Here is a 16,440-nt window from a genome sequence, read left to right on the forward strand (position 1 = left end):
CTTGAACCAATAAATTTTTGAAATTGTTTTTATTTTTTTGCGCATCTTGGGCGATTTTGAATAGGCAAAATTCTCTCCAAAATTATAACAAAAACGACAAAAAAAACAACAATAAAAAAAAATTCGCCCAAAATTTTTTCACGCGAATGTAAATAAAACAAATAAAAATTCTTAATATTTGCACTGTGGCTCGCATGACTCGCGTGACTCGCATGGCTCGCACGGTGGCTCGCATGGCTCGCCGGCTCGCAGATTTTGCAGACCCCATTTGGGACCAACGTGGCCGATTTTTTTCCATATCCTCAATAGTGAAGATATTGATGACATCATTTCCTGCTTTTTCACAGCTGTTTATGCAAACAGTTGGTGAAGAATGGGGAGCAAAAGATTTGTCTATATAATAAAAAGAAAATTACATGGTGGCTTGAAGACATGAATTTTATTATCTCGTCTTAAAAACAATATTTTACCACTCGAAAGTTAAATTCATATCTTTGTGTAATATCCTCTGTATAATTTTATTCTTACAGTCAGTTGGTCACGACCTTCTCACCTTTGGTGGTGAACTGAACACTAACATGTATGAGGCCACTAGAAATATTATGAGGGTGTGAAACACATATGCCTAGTGGCAAAATGGCTGGTACAAAATGAAGGTCACGAACACAAGTCACTGCTGCGTCAATGTATAAAATGTTAAGCATGTCTCCTAGCCCTTAACACTAGGAGACACTATTGGGTTGTTTAGATATCAGTTGCCCTGGCACTGGGGGAGGGTTTACCTGGCAATTTTTAGTGGTTTTGTGTCGCCCAATTCTCTGAATATTTTTTCCAATACCTATTATCAGACCTTGCACCTAAAATCTATTCTCCTTTTCAGAGCAAAATATTTAATACTTGTAATCGGTTTTAGACCAAGTGAACTAAAAAACCTTATCTTAGAAGCGGCCTGTACCTATGTAGCTTGTATAGGGGATAACCTCCCCCTGTTGGGTTAGAATTGAAGCATAATGATTTGTGAAATGTGACATATATACTGTGCTTGCTGGGCATTGACTGCTGGGAGGAACAGCATGAGACAATTCCCCACCGGTGTCTAAGGGGTTTATAGCTGTTGCTGAAAATAACTGATGAATGCATTACAGACACCTCAAGATTACAGACATTTAACTTGGTCTGTAACAGATCAAAATGAAATCCATAGAACTGCATAGACAACACCAGAAAAAAAAACATTTTTTTCTCTGTACCTTTGGTGTCTGTGTTCTTGATGGGTTTTAGTGTTTGTGGCTAGGTACTAACTTATGAACATTTACTGACTTTTGAAGATACACGAAATGATGCATTCTGGAGAAAAGCCTTACAAATGCCATACCTGCGACAAGTGTTTTAAGCGAGTGGGAACCCTAAAGATACACGATAGAATTCACTCTGACGAAAAACCTTACAAGTGCAAAACCTGTGACAAGTGTTTTTTAGCCAAGTGGGAACCCTGAAGATACACGAGAGAATTCACTCTGGCGAAAAGCCTTACAAGTGCAAAACCTGTGATAAGTGTTTTAGGGCTATGAATGACTTGAAGAGACATGAACGAATCCACTCTGGTGCAAAGCCTTACAAGTGCAAAATTTGCGACAAGTGTTTTCAACAAGCGGGTTGCTTAAAGATACACGAAAGAATTCACTCTGGTGAAACGCCTTACAAGTGCAAAACTTGCGAGAAGTGTTTTCAACGGGCGGGTTATTTAAAGATACACGAAAGAATTCACTCTGGTGAAACGCCTTACAAGTGCAAAACACGTGAGAAGTGTTTTAGGGATATGAATGACTTGAAGAGACATGAACAAATCCACACAGGTGAAAAGCCTTACAAGTGCAAAACGTGCGAGAAGTGTTTTCAACGGGCGGGTTATTTAAAGATACACGAAAGAATTCACTCTGGTGAAAAGCCTTACAAGTCCAAAAAAGGGAGGAGTGTTTTAGGGATATGAATGACTTGAAGAGACATGAACGAATCCACACAGGTGAAAAGCCTTACAAGTGCAAAACTTGCGACAAGTGTTTTCGACAAGTGGGTAACTTAAAGAGACACAAGAGAACTCACACAAGAGAACTAACTCATACATTCCACAACGTTAACATATATGGCGCACGTGGTGATTGTGATATATCATCACCAGCCCACACTCTTGTAGTTAAACCCGAAATAGGTAGAGATTTTAGCTGCTGGATTTGCCAAGAGGAACTTTCCAGTGAATCTTTACTTCTTCAACACTATGACAATCACATGAGAAGAGAAGAAGAATTACCCTTCGCTGCAACGGACTAGACCTTATTTGCATCTGTTGTTCTGTTTGATGTCTGTTCTGCTCTGTCTGTTGTTTTGTGTTTTTGTGTAGCTAAATTACAGTTAGACAGCGTATTTGGGATAGTTGGGAATTTTGTTGTAGGTGGCCCATTGTATTTTTCGCGTTCCGTTTGGGTTTTTTGTCAATTTATTTGAGTGTTGGTGTTATCTTGATTTTAAATAACTAAAATGCAATGGAGAATTGCAGTGTATCTACGTTCGGTTCTTGTTGTTGGTGCTTTTAGGCATTCTTTTTTGTTGTCAAAGGTCCATCTTCATTTTATCGTTCATTTTTAAGAAATTAATGTTTAACCAACCCTCTCTCTCCTCCGCAGAGGTTCGATGGGGCGTTATTTGTATCCGCTGAACGAAGTGAGTGCAGGCGCAAAAGCTGAGAGGGTTGACCTCTGCCAGAAGCATGTTGTTTTCTTGTACATCCTTGTCGTTTTCTTGTACATTGATAGATTTCTCGGTCATCTCTAAATTTGACAGTTTCATTCTTGGCGGAAGTAAGCATTTACTTTGTCTCTACAGTTTGCCGTCGTTAATTTTAAGGTGAGATTTCACAATTTCTAGAAAAAAGCAAAATCGTTTGTATTCGAAGCCCCCCTTGAAACCCGTGGAGAGTGGACTTAGTACATTTCGCTTCGTGAAAGTCAACAATAATCACGAACAAATAATTGCTTTTTCTGGGCTCGAAAGGCCTTTTGGCCTTTTATAACCTTATTTTAAAGACAGTTGTTTCATCACAGTACATAACAAGCTTCCCGTGAGAACTAAATGCTAATTAAATCACCGAAAGATCATTATAACTTCTTCTGATTAAACTTATATACAAGATAAAAATATCAAGTTTGGTCGTTTCGGAGTATAGAAAAAGATACGCTTTAATTAAAACATTAAGCTTACTTGCTCTTGTCTCTTTTAAGACCGAATCGACAGTTTTTGTTTGGTCTCAGCTGGCAGACGTTTCCTCAATAAATCATTTCTTTGCATGCACTCTTTTATCTCCACACGATCGCCGCTCGTGTAACTTGAATTTCATTCTTGTAGTGATGATTCAAGGCATCACAGCAAAATAAAAGCGTTTTCTAAACAGTCATCATGAGATAAACAAACTTTCCCCGATTTCTAAGCATGTAGGTAAGTTTTCGTGAGTAAATCTCCCACATCGCGCAACATGACAGTTTCACAAACACCCGCCATTTTCATGACATAAGTACGCACACCACCCTAGTTACAAAATGACTCCCCCGGATCGCAGCCATATTGGGCGTGGTTTCTGGCAGAGGCTCCCGCCGTCGCCTTTCACGGAATTTTACGCCTGCACTCCCTTTTCTCAGCGGAGCCTCTGCGGAGGAGAGAGACCAACCCTTGCTTGACGTTTTTTGTCTGATCCCTTGACTTGTTTTAATCTTTTGGCGCCTGAGTTATGCAAGAAACTGTTCTTTCTGTAGAAACACGTTTGAAGAATCGAGGAGAACCATTTGATAGATGACCAAGAAGTAGTATTGTATAAGGGTCTATAAGTTACGTAAATGACGTCTAGTAGTTGTGTTTATAATAAAAATGAAACCTATTTTTCCATTGAAAAATTGTTGGCATGTAGTACTGTCTAGTTCTGCTTTCTTTTTCGTATTCTGGTTGGTTAGTTCCCTCAATGTACCATTCATCGTCGTAATTTTACTGCATGCTGACTAGCTTCTAAATAGTACAATAATTTCTATTGGTTGTACTGTCTGTACTCGTTGTTTCTGTCTGACTATAAAAGCTTAGAGACACTTTTCAAAGTACAATTTTCCTCGTGTCAAGGTTTGTGTATTCAAAGCAGTAGCTCCGTGTTTTTAAAAGGAAAATTTTCCCACCCGCCCGTCCCGGGTGTTTTTTTTTTATAAATAAACATGGTACACCTCTCCCATGCGGTTGTGCGGTTAAGTCTCGACAGCGACTTCCCCCAAGATTTTTGCCAGTAATTTTTGTCCTGCCAATACTCCGGTCTGACCCAGAATTAGCTGTAGGGGTTTAGTCTAAGCGTACAAAGCTGGCGAGAAAGGTGAAGCTTTATAGGTCAAGCAAGCTATAATACTCTTGTTCTGTCCTGTCAGCGGGTAGTGTGGGGAAGACAAATGAGGCCTAAATGGTCCTACAATCACTCGACCTGCCGATACTCTTTCGTTCCATTGGGTAGTACTGGAGAGATAGGTGGGGATTGAATGGTCACGCAATCGAAGTCGTCTGTCATGCCAACCACAAACGCGGAACGGTGACATTTACTGCTCAAATAATGCTAATAGTCGATGGGCTTCTATTCAACTGGAAGGGTCGATTTGATTGGGAGAGGCATATTTTCTGGTGATCGGCTTGTTTTTGAAGTGCTTAATTCGGAATTCTTATGTTATCACCTTCCAAAATTTATATTCGGTACAGACAAATCAGCATGCATTGCATGCCCAACTGATAAAAACGATGAGAGACTGGGTGCTAATTGATGTCGATTCACGATACATGTACCAGCGAACAGAAAAACCTTTCGTTGTCCGTGGGGAAAAACACAATGTTGTAAACGTTTTCATCTTTTAAGGTAAGAAGATCTTTTAGTGACTTAAGTAAGGATTTCGTGCCATCCATGTTACACTACCATAAATCAGAAGTCTTAAAATAACAGGTTTTGATAAGGCCGCCATTTTGCGTGCAGACTCCCTGTTAAGCCACACGTAAGCTTTCATACTATTTGTTTACGACAGGATGTTGAATGATCACAATACAGTAATTGTGTGAAGAATCCCTTTTTCTGTTTAAGTTAATACCTGCAAAGGCCATCCTGCAACTCGGGTATTCTTATTTTGACAACAGATTGTCATTTCACGTAAGGTGCGTGGGTGTGAGTTTGAGTAAAAGTACGACTTCTCAAATCTAGTTTGTGTGGTTTAGATAATCACTTGCCATACCAGTGGTATATGTAGGTTCCTCTTATATGCTGGCATGCCAACTGCAAGGAGCTGAAATTCTGGGGACATTACTTTTTTTACGTGCTCAGATCTGAAGTTCCCTTTTATTCAATCGAAAGTTACTTGAGGCCATATTTCACAGAGAATTTCTTACTTTCAGTATTCAGACCTTGTTCCAGTGAATGTTTGTTATGCAGATCTTCTATTATTCTAAACTATTTAACATATCATGCTCAAGTTTTCAGTGAGTACTAAGTTGGCAGAGCTCTTTAATTTTTAGGGTGCAAATTATTTGGAGTTAAAGGGAAGTATCACGCAAATTTGCTGTCATTTCAAAAACCAAAAATGTTTGTCTGTCAGAAGAAACAAAGAAATAATTGTCAAGTTTGTTATAAATTATCACCCCAGTGCAATAAAACTGTGGATTAGTGCCTCTGGCCAGAGACAGAGTAGGCCGGTATGAATTGAAACTTGAAAAATATTAGGCTAATGTTTTTTTAGTCCTCGCATTTTTATTTCCAAAATGCACTAGAACAGATCACGAGTTGTTCCTTTCAAGAATTGAGTTGATTTCCTTCCTCTTGTCATTCTACAATTATTTGGCTGCTGATTGAAGGTCTTATTTCATGATTTTTAACAAAAGATACCAAAAACCCCATGATACTTCCCCTTTAAGTTTGTAGTTTATGCTCATGTACGATAATTTTGCTAGACGTACAAGATAACATCCGCCGATTAAATTTTAACCTGTCTGTAATACTTGATGTCTTGTTTCACCTTAATGCATAACTTGATCATGTGACATGATCTAGATGTAAAGATTATGGAAATCAGCCCTGAGACAGCAAAATTTTTTTGTGTTGAAAAATAAATTACAAGCGAATGCAAATTATGGAAATTTTACATAATTATGTTACCTTCTACTTTTCAATATTATTTTGGTATGATTATCCTCAAGTTTTGTAATTAGAATCATATGAATCAAAAGTGGAATTTTGGACTGAAAATGATCTTTGTCCTAACAAACTTAGTTTTTAGAGAACAATAGTCAGTCATTCGAAATGTGAAGGGGTGGAGATGTTTACAGAAAAAAATGCCTTTATTTGACATTCTCTTAAATACATTGCCAATTTGTGAAATTTTGGCTATTTTCAAAGAAAAAGAATTACATAGCTTGCCACGTGATCTATTCAGTGGGAACGCTTACTGTACAGTGGAACCCTGCTTTACGGACACCTGCTTAATACAGACATCCGGATATTAAGGACAGTTTTGTTCGTCCTGACAAAAAGCTCATATATTTTCTCTAAACCCTGCTTTACGGACACTGGTTGCACATGGTTATATGCGCACTGTCTATTTTTTCTGTATTTTCATTGTCACAATTGTGTGCTAGTTGTATAGACATAATGTACACTGTTCAAATAATGACAGATTTCTACGGGTTAATACGATTTTACTACTGAAAGACAGTAGCAAAATGGCGTGACATGTTTAATCTGTCTGTCTTTCTTCCAGTGTTTGACCCTTGTACCATCGTTTTTTGTCTGTTATGCCTACACCAAAGTTTTCCTTTCTTGGTTTTTTGCTGTAGTCATTCCTCGTAGCTTGTAGCTTCTTCCTCTTTGAAGTCCTTTGCTTTGCATCAGCCTCGGAGGCTGAGGCCGTTAGGAATTTGATTCTCTTATTGTGTTTCAAGCACAATAACGTATGGCTATGATAAATGAGCATGATCTTTCTGTAGTTTGAACTGTCTACGCTTACAGAAACAGTTCAGACATTAAACAACGTTTTATTGCCGTAGAAATGTATGTGTTAGCCTTTGTAAAGATAAAACATGTGTCTGTGATGTTTTTCTTTTTTGAGAGCCTGCTTAATACGGATACCCGCATAATGCGGACACTTTTGCATGTCCCATTGGTGTCACATTAACAGGATTCCACTGTACGTTAAAAATCTGTTAAGGGCAGAAGACCTTTCCCTGTGTCAAATCTTGGATTAGTCTCAGGCGCTTTGTTAAAGAACATGCAACCAAAACTTAGTATCCAAGACAAGGTTATTTAAAGACTTTAAGCTCTGGTAGAAATATTCAAGAAGAAACTGTTTATCTGTACTTTTTGGTTTCTTCAGTTGTCCTGTGCACTTAAGGTTACCCGGTACCTTCGGAGGTGTCTCGCGTCCAAGCGATGTAGCGCGTCCGGTTTAAACTGTAGATACCTGAACCGTTATATCAAATTAAAGCTTATAGAGCTGGCTATCCAACTAAACTAAAAATTTTGAAATAAAATAAATTGCCAAATTTTTAGCACTGTTTTCTAGAATAAATTTTTTTCACTTAGAGGAGCCACTTCAAAGAGCTAAAACTCAAAAGGAATTTGTTCGTTTGCCTTCAAATTATTTGGACAGTAGCTAGTTTAACATATAAACAACAAAAACATGTCTGCGAATTTTTTCTTTCAAAGTATTTTTTCTCAGAGAGCGACTTTTGTACGATTACTTCACATTTTTTTCATCCTATTTCGAAAATGCTCTATAACTTTTCACTGTGATTGAATATGGCAAAACGCAGACACGTTTTTTTAGCGCTTTGGGGCCGGAAACTGAGGAGCAAATTAAACTAGCAAAAAACAAAATTCACTTTGACTTGTAGCTTTAAAAAGGTGATTCGGACGCTCGCAATTAGAGGTCGTGAAAAATTTGACAATTTATTTTATTTCAAAATTCTTGGTTTAGTTTGATAGTCAGCTCTATGAGCTTTAATTTGATATAGGGTTTTAGGTATCTACAGTTTAAACTGGACGCGCTACATCGCTTAAATGCGAGTCACCTCTGAAGGTATCGGGTAACCTTAACAGCCAGATTTCGGGACATTCAGACATGAGATTTGTAAATGATTGAGTGCATTGTTTTCGTTTGATACTTTTGCCTACACGCAATTCAACATGTTGGGTGGGTCCAGTGCATTAAAATACAGAACATAAAATAGCCATGGTCAAGCAAGCACTGTGATTGGTCAAACTGAGTTCTGTATAACTCCACAATGCACGAAGCATACGTATGATGCATGCATTATAATAAATTGTACATATGCACGGAGCACACGTCAGACTTTTTGCCTGTGAAAAATCTGAGAAATTCAGAGACAGAATGTGCTGTCACTCCAGTGATTCGAACAGTCTCTTGTACTGATGTTTCCAGACTTTTAATTAACTTCAACTTGTCTCTCAACACCTTAAAACTTAAACTTGACTTGGAGTTAACTTCTTGAACTTGCTTACGACGTGACAAAAAACTAAAACAGTTTGACTTTTTACTTGAATGCGCTATCTCGTGCCCTGTCGTGATCATGTCGTGATCGGCAAAAGTGCACGCTATTAAATTACGCGTATGTAAGGAGAAACTTAATGTTGATGCATTAAAATTCGCACTTGTCTGAGGAGTTGCGATTGTTGGGAATTTTTAAGAACACTCGAGAAGTGCAGAGAGGCACTCGCCTACGGCTCGTGCCTCTCTGCACTTCTCTCGTGTTCTTAAAAATTCCCGCGTCCTTATATACTGTAACTCAACAATGCACTCGGCGCGTTTTTTGTTTCTTTATTTTAGTGTTAGGTTGCCAAATATTGAGAAGTAAAGCTTTTTGTTATGGAGGAATACATCTGTGTGTATTTTAAATAAGAAGACAACTATTACAGCATTTGTTTTCCTCCAACACCATCTCTGGGATTATTTGCCATCTTCACTGCGTTGTTTTCACCAACTGAAAGATGCAAACTAACAAACTGCCTACACAACAGTAAACTTTGCAGTTTTCAAATCTGAAACCTAAGACTCAGGTGTTGCTAATAACTGTGACTAGTTAGTGGTTTTTGGTAAATCTCAGGCCCTTTTCAGACCAGTGTCCGTGCCCAGAAACAGTGCCAGAGTACTACCCTAGCAGGCAGTACCCGTGCCCAGGCAAGGTGCCCGGATTTTTGCTCCTGTACCAACAAAAGGGTCTGTTCAGACTAGTGCCCATGCCCGAGAACCGGGAATGGGCACGTAGTCTGAACGGGGGCTTAGTTACACACTGGACCCACTGACTGGTGTCAATTTGCATACAGGCAAAAGTAGTATCCCTTCGTGAGCCAGGATTATTTTTGCCAAACAGGCTCAAGTTCTAAACTTTGAATCTGGTTGCCCAGCTATCAGTGGTGCGGTGAATGATAAAGTGAAAATAGTCACATTTTTCTGGAAAACCAGCAATTTTCAGACTGTTGCAATGTATTTTGGGAGTCAGCATGTAAGGAACTCGGAGTTAATTTATCTTCTTTCCCACTTTTAGTGAGTTTTTGTTGCGAACTCCATTTGTTGGGAATTGATTTGCTTTAACACACTGATGGTTCGCTGGGGTTGCCACTGGTTGTCACTTATTTCATAGTAGATAATACCTTGGGTGAAGTAATCAACAAAATGGTGTTTAAACCAGGCAAGACACACCAATCACCAATATTATTTGATATCAGTTATTTTCACTTCTACTCCTTCAACTCAGTATGGTAAGAATCTCAGTTTCGTTTTATTGCACCACTACAATATTGCTCTCAACCATTTGCAGATTTCATTGTTAAATATCCTGAAATTTGGCTAATAAGTGCACCGAACAACTAAGGAAACCAAAAAGCACACACAAATATATTTTATTTTAAATTACTCTATATGCATTCCACTAGGATCTTACATCTTCAAATCTGTGAATATTGTCCGTCAGATATACATTTTGTCGGCCTGTGGCTTAAGTTTTCTTGAATGAACTATTTTTTTCAATTAAACCCCAGTAATATATTATTGAGCCATGCCTTAAACAGGTTGGGTCTTATTATATAGACACAAGTATTTGACTGGAAAATACAATCCATACCAAACAACATCCGGGACCCGAGTGGCCTATAATTTTTTCATATCCTGACTAGTGAAGATATTGATGACATCATTTCCCACTTTTTCATGGTTGTTTATGCAAGAAGTAGGTGACGAATGGTGAGGGATAGATTTGTGTAAATAATAAAAAGAAAATTACCCGGTGGGTTGAAGAAATGAATTTTATTTTCTGATTTTAAAAACAACATTTTACTAATACTCTCTGTGCTCATTTTGCTTTTACCATTCGAAAATAATTTTCATATCTTCGCGCCCCAGTGTTATATCCTTTATGACCTTTATATAGTTTCCTTCTTATAATCAGTTGGTTACAACCTTCTCACCTTTGTTGGTGAACTGAACACTAACATGAGGCCACTCCAAATAATTATAAGGGTGTGAAATACATATGCCTTGTGGCAGAATGGCTGGTACAGAATAAAGGTCACAAGCACAAGTCACTGTTGTGTCAATGTATAAAATGTTAAGCAGGTCTTTTAGCCCTTAACAGTAGGAGACCCTATTGGCTTCTTTACATATCATTTGCCCTGGAGGTGGGGGAAGGGTTTTCCTGACAATTACTAGTCAGTCTGTGTCGTCTAGTTTACTGAACATTTTTTCCTTTACCTATTATCAGACCTTGCCTCTAAACTCTATTCTCCTTTTTAGACCAAAAGGTTTAATATCTGTAATCGCTTTTAGACCAAATGAGTTCAAAACCCATGCCCTGGATGCAGCCTGTACCTATGTAGCTTGTATTAAGGGAAAACCTCCCCCTTTTGGGTTAGAATTGAAGCATGATGATTTGTGAAATGTGACATACACACTGTGCTTGTATTGACTACTGGGAGGAACAGCATGGGAGAATAATTCCCCACTGGTGTCTAAGGAGTATATGGCTGTTGCTGAAAGTAACTGATGAATGCATAAATTTACTGTCAGACACCTCAAGATTACAGACATTTCACTTGGTCTGAGAAAGATCAAAATGAAATCCATAGAACTCTTAGTTTAAATACTCAGCACAATAACAAAACAAACATTTCTCTCTGTACCTTTGGGTTTTGTTTTGTTGATGGGTTTTAGTGTTTGTGGCAAGGTACAAACTTTTGAACATTTATTCAATTTTGAAGGTACATCAAACAATGCATTCTGGGGAAAAGCCTTGCAAATGCAAAACCTGTGACAAGTGTTTTAACCGAGTGGGGACCCTGAAGATACATGAGATAATCCACTCTGGTGAAAAGCCCTACAAGTGCAAATTCTGTGACAAGTGTTTTAACCAAGTGGGGACCCTGAAAATACACGAGAGAATCCACTCTGGTGAAAAGCCCTACAAGTGCAAAATCTGTGACAAGTGTTTTAACCGAGTGGGAAACCTGGAGATACACGAGAGAATCCACTCTGGTGAAAAGCCTTACAAGTGCAAAACCTGTGACAAGTGTTTTAACTAAGTGGGAAGCTTAAAGATACACGAGAGAATCCACTCCGGTGAAAAGCCTTTCAAATGCAAAATCTGTGACAAGTGTTTTAACCGAGTGGGACACCTGAAGGTACACGAGAGAATCCACTCTGGTGAAAAATCTTTCAAATGCAAAATCTGTGACAAGTGTTTTAACCGAGTGGGATACCTGAAGATACACGAGAGAATCCACTCTGGTGAAAAACCTTTCAAATGCAAAATCTGTGACAAGTGTTTTAACCTAGTGGGGACCCTAAAGACACACGAGAGAATCCACTCTGGTGAAAAGCCCTACAAGTGCAAATTCTGTGACAAGCGGTTTAACCAAGTGGGGACCCTGAAAATACACGAGAGAATCCACTCTGGTGAAAAGCCCTACAAGTGCAAAATCTGTGACAAGTGTTTTAACCGAGTGGGAAGCTTAAAGATACACGAGAGAATCCACTCTGGTGAAAAGCCTTACAAGTGCAAAACCTGTGACAAGTGTTTTAACCTAGTGGGGACCCTAAAGACACACGAGAGAATCCACTCTGGTGAAAAGCCCTACAAGTGCAAATTCTGTGACAAGCGGTTTAACCAAGTGGGGACCCTGAAAATACACGAGAGAATCCACTCTGGTGAAAAGCCCTACAAGTGCAAAATCTGTGACAAGTGTTTTAACCGAGTGGGAAGCTTAAAGATACACGAGAGAATCCACTCTGGTGAAAAGCCTTACAAGTGCAAAACCTGTGACAAGTGTTTTAACCAAGTGGGAAGCTTAAAGATACACGAGAGAATCCACTCTGGTGAAAAGCCTTACAAGTGCAAAACCTGTGACAAATGTTTTAACCAAGTGGGACACCTGAAGATACACGAGAGAATCCACTCTGGTGAAAAACCTTTCAAATGCAAAATCTGTGACAAGTGTTTTAACCAAGTGGGAAGCTTAAAGAGACACGAGAGAATCCACTCCGGTGAAAAGCCTTTCAAATGCAAAATCTGTGACAAGTGTTTTAACCGAATGGGGCACCTAAAGATACACGAGAGAATCTACTCTGGTGAAAAGCCTTACAAGTGCAAAATCTGTGACAAGTGTTGTACCCTAGTGGGGACCCTGAAGGTACACGAGAGTCTGCACTCTGGTGAAATGCAAAACCTGTGACAAGTGTTTTAACCAAGTGTGACACCTGAAGATACACGAGAGAATTCACTCTGGCGAAAAGCCTTACAAGTGCAAAACCTGTGACAAGTGTTTTAGCCAAGCAGGAACCCTGAAGATACACAAGATAATTCACTCAGGTGAAAAGCCTTACAAGTGCAAAACCTGTGACAAGTGTTTTAGCAGAGTGAAAACTCTGACGATACATGAGAGAACTCACTCTGAAGAAAAGCCTAACAAGTGCAAAATTTGCGACAAGTGTTTTCAACATGCGGGTTACTTAAAGATACACAGGAGAATCCACTCTGGCGAAAAGCCTTACAAGTGCAACTCCTGTGACAAGTATTTTAGTTAAGTGAGCAACTTGAAGAAACATGAACGGATCCACTCTGGTGAAAAGCCTTACAAGTTCAAACTTTGTGATTTTTTACCACAGTGGAGACTCTGAAGATACACGAGAGAATCCACTCTGGCTAAAAGCCTTACACGTGCAAATCCTGTGACAAGTGTTTTAGTCAAGTGAGCAACTTGAAGAAACATGAACGGATCCACTCTGGCGAAAAGCCTCACCAGTGCAATTTTTTTTTTACTGCAGTGGAAACTCTGAAGTTACACGAGATATTCCACTGTGGCGAAAAGCCAGTTTTTGAGGAATAATGGCAACTCTACTCTCCCTCCTCGTTTTGTGTCGAATTTTTTCAGTTGTTTGTACCTGTTGGCCAGCCAGGTGATTTCAGGAGCCTCTTTCTCCTGGTTCACAAATGACGGAGAGAGAGTATGAGAAGTAGCGCGAGGGTTAGAGTTGTTTTCAATTGGGTGTTGAAAGGAATTTTGCGTTTGGGTTAATTTTGCATTTCTACGCTTTGTGATTGGTGAACAGAACTCGCAAAACTTTCTCAATCAATGGGAATCCAAATCAAACCAAGCGTGTTTTGGCCGCATGTGTTTTCGCGTGCTTGGAGTCAGTTACATGTATTTGCTTCAAATTCTGATTGGCTCGTTGTGATGTTTATATCTGTTGTGATTGGCCAGAATAATTACTTTGGTTTTGGTTTTATGACAATCAGTTGAAAGCCGCTCTAGTATTTCATTTGAAACCCCTGAGTGGAACATATTTTCAGTGAAACCCTTGGTAATGAGGAGGGGGGAGGGTGTCCTGGTGAATTTGTTTATGAAGAGGGAATTTCGGTTCAAAGACATCCCCAAAAACAGACGACCACCGCGCAAGACTAAATTTGGACTGATAACAACCATTTTTGTTGCCCATGCATGAATAAGCTTTGTGAAATTTTGTTCATCGAAGCTAAGAAAATATTGCTCAACATCATCTTGATCAGGAATAACCTCATTTGCATTTACTTTCAACACACAATTTACATATGCGACTACAATTTTGTAGTCGCTGGTGTAAATTGTGTGTTGACCATAAAGGCAAATGAGGTTTTTCCTGCCAAGAAGATGCATTAATAATCCACTTCAAATAATTTCATTAATGTATTCTTATTGTTTCCCCCATTCCCTAAAATGTATTTGTTATTCCTTTCTCTTTCGGTTTCAAATCATTGTAGAAGTTGCAAAAATATTTTGTGGGCCTGAACGAGTCTCGCACTAAGAACATTGAGACATTTTTGGATTGGTTCACACATTTTAAAGGTAAAGAGCTCAAAGGTTGGAAAACAGTGTTTAAAACGTAGTATATTCTTACATTATCTACACAAGAGGCCATGAAGTGTGGGTGCTGGATAAATTCATGGTGGGGGCCTGGTTGTGCTAAGCACGCTTTAGGACAACTGATGATTTAACGATTGAGGAGGATAAAATAATTAAGCTAAAGGAACAAGAACGAGGCTACGTTTCTCAACACAAAAAATGGTCATACATTGAAAGAAATAAGCTTTACATAGAAAATGATAATTATAAACGGTACTAGCCCTTATGAGGATGAGTCGGTGTGGTTTGCTCCTGGTACGTTCTGCGCATGCTTCTTGTTATGGCCATGAAACTCCGATTTGTTAAGGACGGTGCCTACTTTTGTTACTGCGCATACGTTCTGCGCATGTTAAGATCCTCGGGTTTCCTATGGGTGGTGTCTACTAATACAGGGATATTTTTTTGTGGTTTAAAACTATGCGGAGAAATCAGAACTTAGCAAGTTCTCTTGGTATCGAAAAAAAAAATTGGGGTAACCATGCATTTTTCAGAGATACTAAAGCTTTACTTTGGAAAAAAAACGCCATATATTGCCTTGCATTTTACTTTCTTTTTTTAAATCGATTGTTGCTTAGTTATCTCTAAAAAATGTATGGTTACCCCCAATTTTCTTTTTGGATTTCAATAGCCCTTGCTAAGATCTGTTTTCCCCGAATAGTCAGAAACCAAACAGAATTACTTCTTTATTAGTAGGCACCGTCCTTACGGACGGGGTCTATTAGGTTTCCTCTCAACATAGAAACATGTTACTTCTCTTAGTGTACTGGAGTGTGCTTTTGTCCTTTTTTCTTCTTTTTCCTTTCCTTTTGAATTTCCTTTTCACGGTTTCGTTCTAATCTAATGATTATTTTCGTATATTAGAAATATTTATAGTATTAAGATACTGATAGATAGTCCTGCCGATGACAGACTTGTTAAATCAGTGCGAGTGGAATAATTGTGTTATAATAACAATCAAGTAATATTGGTAGGCCTTGCTGATTTCCTTTTCAAGAGCAACCAGAAAACAATTTATGGTTGCTATTTCTCGGGCATGGTATAATAGCCCGGGGGGGTACTTCCTTATAAGTGGCTAAGGGGGATGTGCCGCTGGATGGGGTCGCATTTTCACGACTGGATTGACTAGAATGGGGTTGCATTTTCAATAGCGTTACTAGAATGGGGTCGCACATTTTCGGATTTTTGGGGTAAGAAAATTCTATTAAGTAGGGATTCAAAATGGTCTCGGTTAAAACGTTCAGACAGTTGTCGTTTATTAAATGTAAGAATCACCTCGCATTACATTCCGTTCTTGAAAGTAGATGCATAAATAGAAAGTGACTTAGTTGGGATCGGGAAAATTACATTTTCCCAAAAGTGACTAAGATGGGGTATGTAACTGGCCACAAAATATATAGACTATAATGGGGCAGGGGCTCTGAGAATCCAGCGGCACATACCCAGCAAAACTGAACCCAAGAACCATTCCCCCCCCCCCCCCCCCCGTATAATTAACAATTATTCCACGAGCGCGCGTTGGATATGAGATGATAGATAGCCAACGAGGCGCGCCGAGAAATATTGCTAGATCTTACTGATTTCGCTGTGCAAGAACGACCAGAAGACAATTTAATGGTCGCCATTTCTCGGCTATGGTATAATTGCTCATATACCATGGCCGCTAAGCCAATCAAATCCCTCGAATTGCATTATACAATGATGCAGTTTTTAATAATAGCTGATATACCATGGCCGCTAAGCGAATCAAAACCCTGGAATTGCATTATACAATGATCTAGTTTTTAATAAAGGTTAAATCAGTTGAGTAACTGACTGACTCCTTAGCAGTGTATTGCTTAAGAACGATGCGTCCTAGTACAGAAGGATTTTTGCGTCGTTTACGACTCTGTCGAGAAACGCAGACGTAGCAAGAGATATTGAAATCCAAAACGAAAGTTGCA

General features: G+C 39.0%; 1 long non-coding RNA gene and 1 pseudogene across 2 annotated transcripts in view; both read left to right on the plus strand.

Annotated features, from left to right (window-relative positions):
• LOC146473269 (uncharacterized) overlaps positions 1–15,008 on the plus strand; it is a 44,689-nt pseudogene extending 29,681 nt beyond the window's left edge. Inside the window, exons 2-3 of the transcript XR_014866434.1 lie at positions 11,324–12,751; positions 12,825–15,008. The product of XR_014866434.1 is annotated as an uncharacterized LOC146473269 (transcript). The remainder of the gene's footprint in view (positions 1–11,323; positions 12,752–12,824) is intronic.
• Positions 1–15,008, plus strand: part of LOC146473270 (uncharacterized) — a 30,381-nt gene extending 15,373 nt beyond the window's left edge. Inside the window, exons 2-3 of the long non-coding RNA XR_014866419.1 lie at positions 1,329–1,620; positions 13,364–15,008. This is a non-coding gene — a long non-coding RNA (uncharacterized LOC146473270). The remainder of the gene's footprint in view (positions 1–1,328; positions 1,621–13,363) is intronic.
• Positions 15,009–16,440: the final 1,432 nt, after the last annotated feature.

This window comes from Pavona decussata, unplaced genomic scaffold, assembly GCF_977016875.1.
Source record: "Pavona decussata unplaced genomic scaffold, jaPavDecu1.1 SCAFFOLD_94, whole genome shotgun sequence".
Lineage (NCBI taxonomy): Eukaryota > Metazoa > Cnidaria > Anthozoa > Scleractinia > Agariciidae > Pavona > Pavona decussata.